This window comes from Dipodomys merriami, unplaced genomic scaffold (genome assembly GCF_024711535.1).
Source record: "Dipodomys merriami isolate MVZ:Mamm:240054 unplaced genomic scaffold, mDipMer1.0.p SCAF_1204, whole genome shotgun sequence".
Taxonomy (NCBI): Eukaryota; Metazoa; Chordata; class Mammalia; order Rodentia; family Heteromyidae; genus Dipodomys; species Dipodomys merriami.
In genome coordinates, this window is record NW_027202499.1 from 179518 (window position 1) to 195436 (window position 15919).

General features: G+C 43.7%; 1 long non-coding RNA gene across 1 annotated transcript in view; it reads right to left on the minus strand.

Moving 5' to 3' along the window:
* LOC138823571 (uncharacterized) overlaps positions 1-1696 on the minus strand; it is a 32035-nt gene extending 30339 nt beyond the window's left edge. Inside the window, exon 1 of the long non-coding RNA XR_011370856.1 lies at positions 1629-1696. This is a non-coding gene — a long non-coding RNA (uncharacterized lncRNA). The remainder of the gene's footprint in view (positions 1-1628) is intronic.
* Positions 1697-15919: the final 14223 nt, after the last annotated feature.

The following is a 15919-nucleotide window of genomic DNA, read 5'->3' on the forward strand; positions in this document are numbered from 1 at the left end:
GCGTGGCGCTACATGTCTGCCATCCCAACTACAGAAGACCGGGCCTGGTGGCTCATGCCTGTCACAGAGAGGAGGACCATGATCCAGACCAGGCTGAGTATATATTAATTCTCCATCTCAGAAATGCCCAAGACAAAAAAGCTTGACTTGCATGGTAGAAGTCCTGACTGGCAAGCCTAAGGACTTGAGGTCAAAGCTTAATATACCAAAAAGAACCAGAGTTCCAGTGCCAGAGGCTCATGTCTATAATCCTGGGTACTCAGGAGGCTGAGATCTGAAGATCACAGCTCAAGATTGGTTGGTGTCGCCCATCAGACATCATGATGAGAAGACCCAGAGTCTGACCTATGCTATTGTGCTCCATACTAGCAGAACTCATATCCTTACTAAGTGTTGGCCATGCTCTCTGTCCCCCTGGGAAGCCATCCCCTGCAGGCCACACTCCCAGGTCCTCCCCAGCTCCCACTGCCACCAACCAGGCCCAAGGGAGTACACAGCTCCATTGCACACAGATCCCTTGTTCTTGTAATTTAACAGTTCTATGTCCCCTTCAAGCTTCTCACCAGGCCCCCAGACCTCAGCTGTGAAGCCCATACATGCCCCAAAGATAGCCGGTAGAAGTTACCAAAGCATTCATCCTCCTTGTGACAAACCACTTCTACACACACACACACACACACACACACACACACACACACACACACACACACACACACACACACACACACACACACACATCCAGACTGGTGACAGAAGACTCATCCATGCAGCACCTGCAAATTGCCAACTGATCATTCACCTGAGCACAGTCAGGCTGTACACGGAAAAAGATGATCTCTCTCTCTCTGTCTCTCTCTCACTCTATTTGTCTGGCTCTCTGTCTTTAGGTGAAAGATTGACCGATCACAGAAGACAATGGCTCACACAGCAAGGGTTTCTATCTTCTGCATCCAACACCTCCCATCCCCAGAAAAAAAGAAAAAGACAACAGAAGGCAGGTGTAGACATGCTGTTCCCTACCTCTGACTAAAGCCACCGGGTTCCCAGCGGGGAGAGGAAGGGGGCAGATGTGTGGCTGTGTGGCTACCACTGCTCCAGGCCAGGAGATCTGTGGCGCCCACTCCTCACCCAACCCTTTATCTCCCCATTTCCTGGGACACTAGCCGCTAGGGATGGGGGTGTGATCCTCGGGTCAACACTCACCACCACCCTGGGGCACATTTGTGTTAGGGCATGGGCCAGAGTGTGGGGCACAGGGGAGGCATGGGTCCGGGTCAGAGGGGAGGGGATATGGAGTCACAAGGTGCGGGGCTGTGTGGCAGCCACTCACATGTGTTGCTGGCAGAAGCTGTTGGCAGCTGTTCCAGGTGGGGCAAGCAACAATGGCAGAGGCATGACAGACACTCAGGCCCTGAGCAGAGGATAGGGATGCCAGGACCAGGTCAGGGCCACAAGCTGGCTCCTGGCACACCATTGTACCATTGCCTGAGGAAACCATGGGTCTGAGCCTGCAGCACCAGGTATGAAATGCTGCTCCATGAGAAAGGGGGAGGGGGCCAGGGCTCAGGCAGGCTAATGGAGGGCCTGAGGAAGGCCTATCCTTCTAAGGCCTCGAGTCTCTTACTCACCACTCAGCCACCTCTACCTTCCTCAACTGCTGGTAATGGTGTCAACAAACAGAGGGAATCAAGGTGCTACTGGGCAGCATGGAATGTGGGCGTGGCCACTATTCTTGTATCCCATTGGTCAGAAAAAACCATGAAACAATGGAGGTGTGGCTGGAATCCTCTGATGCAGGCAGAATGGGCGGAGTCAGCTCTGTCCAATCCAGTTGGGGACAAGAGGGTGACCTGCTTTAGCTGGATGGCTGCACAGATTGTTGTGTATGTTTGTTTGTTCCCAGACCTTGAGCTCAGGATCTGGGGACAATCTGTGAATTGCTTTTGATCAAAGCTAGCTCTCTACCACTGGAGCCACACGGCTTTACTTCTGGCTTTGTTGGCACAAGTTGGACAAGACTTTCCTGCCTAGGGTGACTTTGATTGTGATCCTCCTTTCACAGCCTTGTAAGTTTTAAGGAGGACTGCTGAGAGTCACCATTGCCTGGCTAATCATTGGTTTTGCTGATGTTCCTGGACAGACCTGTGAGTTCCCTATCCTCAGGTTTAAGTGGTAGGAGCTGGAGCTCACAGTTTGAATCCTGGTCCTGCCACCAACAAATGGCAGGAGATCCTATGAAACTCATTCCTATTCATATGATTACCAAAGGAATGTGATGTATGTCATGATGAAATGGGCAATATTTGAATGATTTGAGGATAAAATTATACACAATTACATTATAGGACACTGGTTGATTTTAATTAATACTTTATGAAGCATTTAAACAATCACATTCATTAAATGGAGGCCAAATGAAATACCTACGAATTGGGCATCACATAGCATGGAGATGCCATTTTTTTTTCTGCCAGGACTGGGATTTGAACTCATGGTGTAGGAAACCCTGCTGTTGCACTGTGTGGGAAGGGGAAGCTTGCCTCCTTGAATTCAAGAAATTCAAGTCTGTTCCTTAGGCCTAAAATCGATGCCCACCATTAGAAAACATCCTATTTGTGCACATTTTAAATATATGATTTATATTTATATACATATGTTGATTCCATATTGCATTCAGTGTAGTCATTTATTTTATTTTTTGTTTTATTCATGTATTGACTACTCATTTGATTGACTATTATGACACATAGAACAGTGATTACATTGATTACATAGGATATAGGTTTGCATATATATTGCACATCTTTCCTGAAACCCAGGACTTTCACAGAAAAGGAAAACATGTGTCACCATCAGCTTCTTACTACATGATTCATTTTTTGGGAGTGCTGGCATCTGAACTCACAGCCATCAAGGCCCAATTCATGAATGGGTGAGTGTCAGCCTGCCATCCTGTGGCAAATTGAGCTGACAGGCAGTTCTGAGTACCTGAGATCGAGACCCAGCGTTTGACAAAATAAGAACAGATTGACGTGCAGATGGTAGTACACTAATAAGTATATATCTTTATAGAGTGCTAAAGATGTCTATACATTATTCAGTTATATAGACTACATTCCTACCAATTCTTGGGTATTTATAATGCCTCCATGTAATTAACGTTATTGTTTGCATTCTTAACAAACTATTAAGGAAATCAATCAATATTCTGAAATTATTGCATTCTGTAAGTAACAGTATTCTTTTAATGCTTCATAAATATTAAATAAAATCAGTCTCTTGAAATGATCCTGTCTAATTTTATAGGAGCATCATTCACCATCAATTCATTCAACTGTGGCATTGATAATATTACCTTGTATTCCCATGGATGGGAACGAGTCTCTTAGTATCTCCTGCCATTAATTGGTGTCAAGACGGGGATTGGAAATCAGGGCCTACATTGCCATGTGGACCTATGACTTCCTCAATAGTCTGACAACCTTCAGCAATGCAAGGTTGAGTACCCTTTGCAACAGTGTCATTCAGACCCAGGAAGGTCACCGGGCAAAAGAAGAAAACATAAAAAGGCCATCTCGCTGCATTTTTTTCTGTACATTATTGCCACACAAGGCCTGGGGGTCTAGGATCCCAGGATCTACTGTGGGTCCAGTGGCCACACCCCAGCATAGGGTGATCGAAGCTGAGGCAGAGTTACCACAACCTGAGCTCAAGCCCCCTGCTGAGCAAAATATAATTAAAAGAGATTGGCTCCCTTGCTTGCAATTCACCCCCTTTTTTTTCTGCCAGGCTTTGGATTTGAACTCAGAGTCTGGATAAATCTGCAGCACTGTGGAAGAAGGGGAAGCTCACCGTACTTGAAGATAAGAAAGTCAGGCCTGTACTCTAAGCCAAAATTCAAGTCCCAGCCTTGGAAAACATACTATTTATATACATTGTAATACAGGATTTGTACTTATCTATGGATGTTCAGTCCATACATGTTTGTTGTGGTTGTTCCTTGTACTTTTTGTTTTGTTCATTTATATACCACTGATTTTACTATGATGACACCCATTCCATTTATTACATTGATGACATCCTATCACATGTAATCTGAATTTGTACACGTGTTCTCCATCATGCCTGACACCCAGGACTCTCAGAGAAAAGGACAAAAGTTTCACACTTGGCTTCTTACTGCATGATCCAATTGTTGGTAGTGCTGGAATCTGAACTCAGGGCCTAGCAGGACCAATTGGTGAATAGTTCAAGGTGATCACAGCAGCCAATGAGCAACAACGGAGTTAGGTCATTCCCAGGATCTGACATTAATCCCCAGGGAGGGCCACCATAGTCATAAATTAATAATTTAAACATAGAATCTATATTTACATATATGTATGAACAGGATCTTGCCTTTGGAGTACTTTTTCTCCTTATTTTCTGTCTTATGTAAGTATTGTGTATTTTACTGAATAATGTAACAGATATAACAGAACTTACATGGAAGACAACATATTGCCCTGGCTATAGCGTTTCCTATGCATTCTCCATCCAAGCTGAGACCGAGGACTTTCACAGGACAGGAAAACAGCTGAATCGATAGGCTTCTCACATCAGGACTCATCTTTTGGCAGTGTTGGGATTTGAACTCAGAGCCTATCAGGCCAAATTGGGGAAAGGGTCAAGGTTACGACATCAGCCTGTGAGCAATGAAGGAGATAGGCCATTCCCAGGACCTGACATTGAGTCCCAGGGAGGCCCAGATAGTCATAAATTCATAATTTAAACATAGGGTCTATATTTACATACATGTGTGGACATCTTCTTGCATTAGGTGCACTTCTCCTTAATTTGTGTCTAATTCATGGAGTTATTGTGTATTTCACTGAGTATGGTGACAGGTATAACTGAGCTGACATGGATGACAACCTGTTCCTATAGGTATATGGTTGCCTATGCATTCTACTTTCTAGTGGAAGACCGGGACTTACACAGGAGAGGAAAACAGGTTCAACGACTGGCTTCTGACAACAGAATGAATCTTTGTCAGTGCTAGGATTTGAACCGAGGTCTGGATAGGTCTGTTGCACTTTGGGAGAAGGGAAATCTCACCATCCTTGAAGACTAGGATGTCAGGCCTGGTCCAGGGCCTGATTTGAAGCCCCAGCACTGGACAAAATAACAAGCCTGCCTTTTTTAAACATAGGATCTCTCTTTACCTACAAATGTGGTATGCATCTTGCATTCAGTGTAGTTATTCTTTTTATTTTGTGTCTTATTCATGGATGTATTGTGTATTTTATTGAGTATAGTGATAGATATAACTATGCTGACTTGGATAACAATGTATTCGATGGCTATAGAATTGTCTATATAGAAGTCTCCATCCTCGCTGAGACCCAGGACTTTCACAAGACAGGAAAACAGGTGGATTGATTGGCTTCTCAAATCAAGATGAATCTTTTGGCAGTGTTGGGATTTGAACTCATGGTCTAGCAGGCCCAGTTGTGAATGGGCCATGGTGAACACACCAGCCTGTGAGGCACTAAGGAGATAAAGCTTTCCCAGGACCTGAGATGAAGCCCTGGTGTGGGCCAATACAGTCATAAATTCATCATTTAAACAGAGGTTCTATATTTCCATACATGGATGGGCAGCATCTTGCATTCTGTGTAGTCATTCTCTTTATTTTTTGTCTTATTCATTGATGTATTTTGTATTTTCTTCAGTATAGGATGACATATAACTGTGGTGACCTGGATGACAACCTATTCCTATGAGTATAGAGTTGCCTATGCATTTTCCATCCTAGCTGAGACCCAGGATTTGCACAGCACAGGAAAACTGGAGCAATGACTGGCTTCTCACATCAGGGTGAATTTTGGCAGTGCTGGGATTTGAACTTTGGGCCTAGAAGGCCCAACTGCCCAATGGGTCCACGTAATCACACCGGACTGTGAGCCACTAAGGAGCTGTTGGGTTCCCAGGAACAGAGATCAGACACCAGGGAGGCCACAATTGTCCTGAATGCATCATTTAAATATGGGATATATATTCAAATCCGTGTGTGGACTGCATTATGCATTTAGTGTAGTTATTCTATTTTGTATGCTATTCATGGACGTATTGTATTTTCTTCAGTATATGATTACAGGTATAACTGGGCTCACATGGTAACAACCTATTCCCATGGCCACAGGGTGGCCAATGTATTCTTCATTCTATCTGAGACCCAGGACTTGCACAGAAAAGGAACACAGGTGCAACAATTGACTTCTGACATCAGGATGAATCTTTTGGCACTGCTGGGATATTAACTCGGGGACCAGCAGATCCCATTAACGAATGGGTCCATGTGAACACACCAGCCTGTGAGCCACTAAGGAGTAAGGCTGTTCCCAGGACCTGAGATGGACCCCTAGGTGGGGGTGTGGGGGGAGGGCACACAGCAGTCATTCATTCATAAGTTGAAGGTAGTACGCAAATAAGTACACATTTGTATAGAGTAGGAGATATGATAACCTGTGATGGAATCCAATCTACCGTGTGTCTACTGTTTCTTGGATCTTTCCAGATGCATTCATTTCATGACAGTGATGATTATTGTCACGCTTAATCAACACTGCTTTACAAATAAGTGATGCCCCATGAGTCTTGCCTATCATTTCCTAGTCACATCATGCATGAAATACTCATTCGACGACATCAATCATATTCCATGACTTTTCCTGCTCCAGAAACCAGTATATCAGGATTTCCTGCCATTGCTTTCTCATTGGGCAGGGCTGAATTCAAGCCTCAGGCATGAAAAACATACTCCTTATATACATTTTAAAGATAAGATATATACCTCCATACAGATGTTCATTAGGTACCCTGTTTGGTGGGGTAGGATTTATACATCCATACAGATGTTCAGTCCATATCATGTTTAGTGTGGTTATTCATTTTATTTCTTTTTTATTCATTTATTTACGATTTATTTTATTGACTTTGATGACACCTATACCATTTATTACATTGTTTACATCATATCACATACCATCTATATTTGTAGATGTGTTCTCCATCATGCCTGAGAGCCTGGACTCTCCCAGAAAAGGAAAACATGTGTCACACTCGGCTTCTTACTCAAAGATTAAATTTTTGGCAGTGCTGGGATCTAAACTCAGGTCCTAGCAGGCCCAATTCATGATTGAGTGAGTGTGAGCACAGAAACCTCTAGCCAATGAAGCTGTGAAGTGGTTCCCAGGCACTGAGATCAAGCCTGAAGTTTGGCCAAAACAGCAAAACATGGATAGGCAGAGGGTGGTATACAAATAAATATATATTGTTAGAGTTCCAGAGCTGTCTATCTATGACTGAATGACATATACTACATTCCTACCAACTCTTAGGTATTTATTATATCTCCATTGAAACAATATTATTCTTTTCATGCTTAATAAACTATTAATTAAGATCAATCAGCATCCTAGGATTATTGCATCCAATTTTAGACTAGACAAATGCATGAACTACTCTTTCAATCTGTATTCTTATGCATAGGAACGAGTCTCTTGTGCTCTCCTGCCATTGCTAAGTGTAAGGATTAGGAATTAAACCCAGGGCCTAGGTTGATATGTTGGTCTCATTGCCTGCCAGCCATCAGCAATGGCAGGCCAGGTCCACTTTGAAACCATGTCATTCAGACCTAGGATAGTCACCATGCAAAGAAAAAATTGTAAAACCCTGAGCCCTCTACAGCTCCCCAGTTTTTGTGCTGTTCTCCTTATTTTTAATTCCTGCAAGCACTCTGGGCCTAGCTTCCCAGGATCTGCTTTGGGTCCCGAGGCTGCACCCCAGCCTAGGAAGAGTGAAGCTGAGTTGCCATGACCTGAGTTCAAGCCCCATGGCTGGCAAAATTAATTAACTAATTAATTCATTAATTAACTAACTAACTAAATTGAAATAATAAAGCTCCTTGGTTTGGAATTTCTGCCAGTTTTCTTCCCTAGCCTGGGATTTGAACTCAGAGTCTTGATGAATCCATAGCAATGTGATGTAAGGTGCAGAGTTGCCATTACTTGAGTTACAACCCCATGCCAAGCCAAAAATAATTAAGCCACTGACCTCAGCAGGGAAGTTAGTTGTGAAGATGGGAGGGAAGGGATGGTAGGGGAAAAACAAACCTGGAGATAACAATGTTCAATAGGAAAGTGCTCATGTAACTGTGACTCCTCTGTACAACATTTTTACAGTAAAAAACGTACAAAAATTATGTAGTGCTCAAGAAGCACTTTGGGGGTAAGGGATGGATGATGTCTGAATAGCTGCACAAAATTCTACACTGATTTTTTCAGTGTTTAGTATTGAACTGAATAAACATAACTGTTTCTGTTACAAATATTAGGTCACAGTCTTGGAAATGGGGCCAGTATTTCTGCCATTACTGGGATTTGAGCTCACTGTTCAAGTAACTCTTTTGCACCTTGGGTGAAGGCTAAGCTGCCTGTCCTTGAGGAAAAGATTTTCAAGCTAGAGTTCCCAGGGCCTGAATTAAGGCCCTGCAATAGAGAAAATATTTGTATATATGTGTAATATAATATATAGGTACATATGTATGTTTATTTCATATTATGATTATTATAATTGATTTTGTATTTAATTTTTATTTCATTCATTTTAATGTTTATTGTATTTAGTATTATTATACACATAATATTTATTATGTTGTGTACATATATTATAAAATTATACACAATAATTCAGTACATTGACTCATTTTCATTAATACTTTATTAAGTGTTGAAACATGATACATAATTAAATGGAGGCATTTGTCAAGTAATCACATGGTTAGAGTCTGTCCCCAATATGAACTTTGTCTTATTTATCTTTGGACAACTTCCTATAGGGATTTGTTTAGATGATTTATACTCAGAAGCCTTTTCTTGTGTATAGGCAAGTTGAGGGATACAATCGTAAGGTTGGGGCTGGGAATGTGGCTGAGTGGTAGAGAGCTTGCTCAGCATGCATGAATGCCAGGGTTTGAATCCTCAGTGCCACATACTAGAAAACGCCAGAAGCTCTGGTTGACTCAAGTGTAGAGTGATACCCTTGAGAAAAAGAAGCTCAACAACAGTACCCAGTCCCTAATTTCACGCCCCAGGTCTGGCAAAAACAATACACCAGATTCCAGTGGCTCTGGAGACCTAGTTTCTCAGGAGGCTTAGATCTGAAGATCGCAGTTTGAGGACAGCCTAAGGACGGAAAGCCTGTTAGACTGTTACCTCCAATAAACCATCAAAAAAAATCATGTGGCACTGTGGGTCAAGTGGTAGAGTGTTTGCCTTGAGTTGAGGGGTTAAAAGGACAGCGCCCAGGCTTCAGTTTGAGACACACAACTGGAAAAAGATTGAGGGATAATCAAAGTAATTTTCCTATTTACTATTTATGAGAATATTTTTTGGAAATGAATGCTGATATACACCAGAATTGGAGTCAGACTTCAAGGTTCAAGTGTAGCACACCCATAAGCCCAGCCTCTCAGATTCTAGCATTATAAACTTATGTCCTACAGGGTTCTGAAAGGCCCATTGTTGAAAGGCTTAATATGCTCTCTAAGCCCTTTGTGATAAGCAGTTGACTTGTATTGTCAATGTCATTACAGTTCTGACCCTAGCAGAGAACCAGTAGCTCATGACCATCACCCTAACTCAGGAGGCTGAGGTCTCTATCACAGAGTGAACCCAGCCAAGGCAGGAAAGTCTAGGACATTCTGACTTCCTGTTCTGAAACATCACATGCTCAAGAAATTCCTATGTTTCCCTTGGTGATGAGAAGTTACTTGCACTCTAAACATTCTTGGAGTTCTTGAGCTACAGAAAAAGGAAAGAAATATTATTGACCCATCTGGGGTTCAAAAGAGGTTCTCAGGATCCAAGCCCTATCTCTGTTAGCAGGAAGAAATCCAGTGTAACACTGTATTTGAAGGACAGAAAACAGTTTCAAAAGCCAGGCAAGGTGCAGAGAACTAGGCCTGCAGGATTAGGAGGCAGAATGTACACACTCAACAGAGAAGTGAGCTGCAAAACCACTTCATTCATTCCAGGCACAGCCAGCAATGGGGGAAACCTGAAACATTTGTTATAGTTACAGCAGGGTCAGGCTTTTCTCAGTCTCTTCAAACGATGACTAATTAACCTTCCTCCCTCAGGTGAAGGGAGCCTCAAGCTATCTTTAGGTTACCAATAGAGAGCCAGTTTAGTGGGGGAAAGGGTAGGAACAGAGTAGCAAAACCCTGCTCTCTGGTCTTAGGGAGTGGGTTTTTGAGACTCCATTTGTCAGGTTTGAAGGCCCTTCTATCTCTGCCAGTCCATTCTCCTTACTTCATTCTTCACATCATTAATGCAAATCCCCAATCCAGGGAGGGGCAGGGCCATTTCTTTTCTGTCTCCAAGCACCTGAGTTAGAACCTGGCTCTGCTCTCTTGACTCTGGGGCTCTTGGCTGCCTGAGAAGTGGGACGGAGACAGTCATCCTGCTCTATGTTTGTGTGAAGGCGATGCTGGTGTCCTGGCACACTGCAAAAAGCCTCATGACTGGGAAGTGTTCCCTTCTTTCCTTCTGATGTCAAAAACAGATTCATCTATCAACTTTCTTTCTTTCTTTCTTTCTTTCTTTCTTTCTTTCTTTCTTTCTTTCTTTCTTTCTTTCTTTCTTTCTTTCTTTCTTTCTTCTCTCTCTCTCTCTCTCTCTCTCTCTCTCTCTCTCTCTCTCTCTCTCTCTCTCTCTCTCTCTCTCTCTCTCTCTCTCTCTCTTTCTCTTTCTTTCTATCTATCTACTTACCCTCCTACCTAGGTAGCTATCTCTTTGTCCGTTGTTGGGTTGAACTCAAGGCCTGGGCACTGTCTCTACTTGAGACACTCTGCTACTTGAGCCACAGCACATATTCTGGCTTTGTCTGTGTACGGGTCCCTAAGGGATAGAACCAAGGGCTTCTTGCATGCTAGGCAAGCACTCTCTCATTAATCCATATTCCCAGCCCCTTCATTTTCTTCTTAATGGTAGTTTTTACATAAGTATACTACCATTTTATGTTTTGAAATTTAATTTTCTGAATACCAGTTACCTCTAAGAAAGCTGATCTTCTCTTCCCCTGCGTGATTTGTGAGTGTTACTGCATTGCCCTCATAATAAAATGTAAATAAAGGCTGATGAGAGCTTCAGTGTGCATCATATAAAGACACAGGCCTAGAACCCTGGAACAGAAAATCAATGGGCCTGAAATGAAGAGAATGATGCAGTATGTACAACTAGCATATCTGAAAAACAAACCAGAAAATAAAAGCAGAGTTTGCACTATGAGAGGTAATATAGATACACACGTAAGTAGGTAGGGCACTGATACATAAACTTGGCCTTCTCTTTTTGAATTTTTTGTGGCCATCCCAGGGCTTAAACTCAGGGTCCGATGTGTTCCTGAGCTGCTTTGCTCAAGGCTGAGGCTCTACCACCACCACAGCTCCACTTCCCGCCAGCTGGTAGTTATTTGGACATAAGCAATTCCCAGGCTTTTCTGCCTCATCGGGATTGTATTTCCTGCTCAGTTTTCTCTCTCAAAGCTGGAGCTCTACCCTCTGGGCGACTGCTCCACTTCTGGTTCTCTGGTGGTTTATTGGAGAAAATAGTCTCAGAGACTCCACTTCTGGTTCTCTGGTGGTTTATTGGAGAAAATAGTCTGAGAGACTCTCCTGCTTGGCTGGCTTGAATGGCGTTCTCCTGAGGAGGCTTCAAGTGGTTTCCTCAGGGATTCACTGAGGAGCCCCGCCACACAAACCCTTAGTCTAAATCTCAAGGAGTACTAGAGAAAAATGGAAACATTGTTATACCCCAGTCGCAGGAACCCCACCAAAAAGACCATTGAGACTCAGACTTTACAGTTGTTTTAAGGTTTTATTTAAACAGGCTGCAGCACGGGCCTTGTCCTACACTCCGACACAGCAGCACCTAGGAGGAGAGCCCCAAGGTAAAGATTTGCAGGGTCTTTAAAGGCACACAACCAACCAGGTGTTTGGATTACCACCACATGTTGCTCTGCTAGAAATAAGCAACAAGTGGTCAGTGCCTCAAAACTTTAACCCTTCATTCCCCCCCTTGACTTATGGTCCGGAGACACAATCCTTTGGCTCAAGCCTTAAACTAAACTCCAACAGCTCTTGATCTTGAATGGGTATGGTCCCTAACTGACCTTAGCCATACTATTAAACAACAATACCAGTAACAGTCAGTTCATTTTTATTTTCTTGAGGTGTATGCAGAGTTGTTGGGTAGGATGCTTGGAGACTTCCCATGTTTCCCTATGGTTGTCTAGGGCAAAGGGGTAAGCTAGTCTGGCGTGTGATCAGTGGATCCAAGCAGCAATGCCATCCACCTTAAGAGCAATAGGTGTAGCCAGTAGCACCATGTAAAGTCCCTTCCACCGTGGTTCCAGAGATCTCAAGTTGTGCCTTTGAACAAACACCCAGTCCCTTGGTGTAAACAAATGGGGGGGTAGGAATAGAAGCAGAATCATATAATACTCTAAGCTGGGGCCACATCCTCTTATGCACCAGCTGTAAATAGTCAAGCTTACACAGAAATTCAATATCATCCAAATCAGCAAGCAATTCAGTCTGAAGGCTAGGGATAATGGGTGGAGGGTGTCCATACATTATTTCAAAAGGAGTAAAGCCAACCTGATAGGGTGAATTTCTTACTCTAAACAGGGAAAAAGGAAGCAGCGATACCCAGTCTGGGCCAGTCTCCAAGGCCAATTTACTTAAGGTCTCTTTTAGAGTCTGATTCATTCTTTCAACCTGCCCTGAACTCTGGAGTCTATAAACACAGTGCAATTTCCAATCCATTCCCAGTGCCACGGCTATTCCATGACTTACTTTTGAGACGAATGCCGGTCCATTGTCCTACCAAATGGTGGATGGGAAGCCATATCTAGGTAGGATTTCTTCCAGGACCTTCTTAGATATGAGGTTCGTGGTCTCATGCTTTGTTGGGTAGGCTGCAACCAATCCTGAAAAGGTGTCTACAAAAACTAGCAAATATTTATATCCAAATTTTCCAGTTTTAATTTCTGTGAAGTCTATTTCCCAATAAACCCCTGGCCTGTCTGCATGGAGGCGAGCTTCTTTTGTAACCAGTTGATTAGGGGCATTGTTGAGCTGACAGGCTTTAAAATCTTTAACAATGTCCTCAATGAGTTGATTTCCTTGCCTGATTTTTACTTCAGAGTGTAGGAGGAAGTCCTCCATTCTTTGGGTACCCATGTGAGAGACCCGATGGATTCTCATAAGAATCCTCTTGCCCAGTCTTTGTGGCAAGGTAAGTTTCCCCTCACCAGTTTTCCACCAGTCTTTATTTCTTTCTCTGTTTGTGGGTCTATAGGCCATGGAAATTTTCTTTATCCACTCCAAGTCTTCTTGGAAGTTCTGAGGCTCAGGAGGCAAAGCTTGTGGCCCTGGGTCTACTTCTGCTCTGGGCTGGAGATCCACCTCCTTAGCTGCCTGATCGGCCAAGTTATTGAATCACTTACCTATTGATGGCCAGGACAGTGCATAACGGCAATATTTGCTGGTTCCCATAAGGCCCAGATGAGGCTTAAAATTTCTTGTTCATTTTTAATAGCCTTTCTCTCAGCTGGCAACAGCCCCCTCTCTTGGTAAATGGCTCCATGGACATGCACAGTGGCAAAAGCATACCGACTGCCCGTGTAAATGTTTAGTCTCTTTCCTTTTCCCATCTGTAGGGCTTTTGTTAGTGCCACTAATTCTTCTCTTTGTGCAGACGTTCCCTGGGGGAGTGCTACTGCCCACACTATCTCAGTGCCCATGGTGACTGCTGCATCAGAGTACCTTTTTCCATCTCAAATGAAACTGCTTCTGTCTATGAACCAGGTATGCTTGGCATGCGATAGTAGCGAGTCCAACTACTCTGGCCTCTTTTCATTGGCCTGGTTGCTCTTTTCACACTCAATTTCACATTCTCTGTCCTTCCTTTCCTGTCTTTGCAACTCTGTTTCTCTCTTATTCTGCCGCAGCTACTAGATCACTAACAGACTTTTCACCAAGTCTGTCTAGAGCCTGCAACTTTCGCTTTATGTCTGCTGCAGCTTGATTTATATAGGCAAACATAATCATCTGAGCTGACTCTGGGGTCTCAAGATCATATGGGTATATTGACTAAAATCTTCCATAAGCCGCTCAAGATATGCTGCCAGATTTTCACTTTCTCCCTGTCTAACATCATAAACTTTAGCCATATTAATAGGTTGGTAACCTGCTGCCTTGAGACCTGCCAACAGCCTGGTGATAGACAAGGAGTCTATCCATACTTTCAAATGTATTGCAGTCCCATGTTGGTCAGATCTCAGGAAAATAGGCAGTGATCAGGGCAGGATCGGTGATAGGTGCTCCTGTGGGGCCAGGGATATGTTTCTGGGCTGCCTCTTAGATACAGTCTCTCTCTTCGGTGGTAAAAAGGACCTGTAAAAACTGACTAACATCATCCCAAGTGGGCTGATGAGTAAAGAGAATAATTTGAAGCAAATGAAGTAAATCCTGGGGTTTCTCAGAAAAGGGGGCATTTTGGGTGGGCCAATTGTATAGATCACTTTTAGAAAATGGCCAATATTGGAGTTGCTGTTGACCATCTGCATCCAGAGGACCTATGACGCGTAAGGGAAAAACAGCTGCATTAGAAGCGGGGTTGATCACATGGCATCGTCGAGTGACTGGCCCCTCAGAAACTTTAGGGGCAGGTGCCAAGTGTTCTATAGCTTCCTCCTCCTCTTGATCATTCTCAGGTTCTGCAAAAGGAACCTAGAAAGAAGAGTATGGGGGAGGAAACATTTCTTCTTCCAATTAATCTCCCTGAAAAACCGGGGAGGGGGTACCTTTTCTTTCCCTCTGTCTCAGTTTCTTTTTGTAAGTCTAGGGGGCTAGATGGAGTGGTGCCTATGGTTTCCAGTACCATCAGACCTACAGTCCAAAAAAACGATAAACAGTACAAACAAAACACACGCAGGCCTGACAGTTCCCAAAAAAAAAAAAAACTTACAAAGTGGAGATCTCCCCAATTGGTCCACTGACTACAGTCACGGTGGGGTTCACACCAACACCACATAGCAGAAGGAGCAGAGCTACAGTGGGGGAGTTGGGCCTTTGTTAGGAGGCCCTCTTAGTCAGTTCCAGCCCAACACTGAACTGACCCCCGCCCCACAATTCACACGGCAGTTTTCCAAGGACCGCCTCCTCCCCCCCTGCCCCACACAGCGGGGTTCCAAGGACCCCCACCCCATAAGAGGTTCTTGGACGTCTCCCAGTTCCTCCAGGGTTGTGGTGCAAGCGCATCTGCTTCAACAAGCCTTTACGAATCGGAGTGGCCATCCTCACAAAGGAAAATAAAAGTAAAACAGACAAATGACAGGACAAGACAAATTAACAAAGACAGCTCTGTTTTACCTTTGGAGTCTGAGATCTCGGGGTCTTTGGAGGGATCCCGGTTGAGCCCCCAATAATATGTTACATCCAGGTCGCAGGATCCCCACCAAGAAGACCATTGAGAGTCAGACTTTACAGCTGTTTTAAGGTTTTATTTAAACGGGCTGCAGCTTGGGTCTCATCCTACACTCCACCACAGCGGAGCCTAGGAGGAGAACCACAAGCTACAGATTTGCAGGGTTTATAAAGGCATACAACCAACCAGGTGTTCGGATTACCACCACGTGTTGCTCTGCTAGAAACAAGCAACAAGCGGTCACTGCCTCAAAACTTTAACTCTTCACATGAAGATGCTACTAGTGTGTTCCAGACACTTACCGTTGGAGACACAAAACACTCATAATTATTAGATCATTTTATAGGCAAAAGGAGCAATGCAGACTGTATGAGGATCGCTCA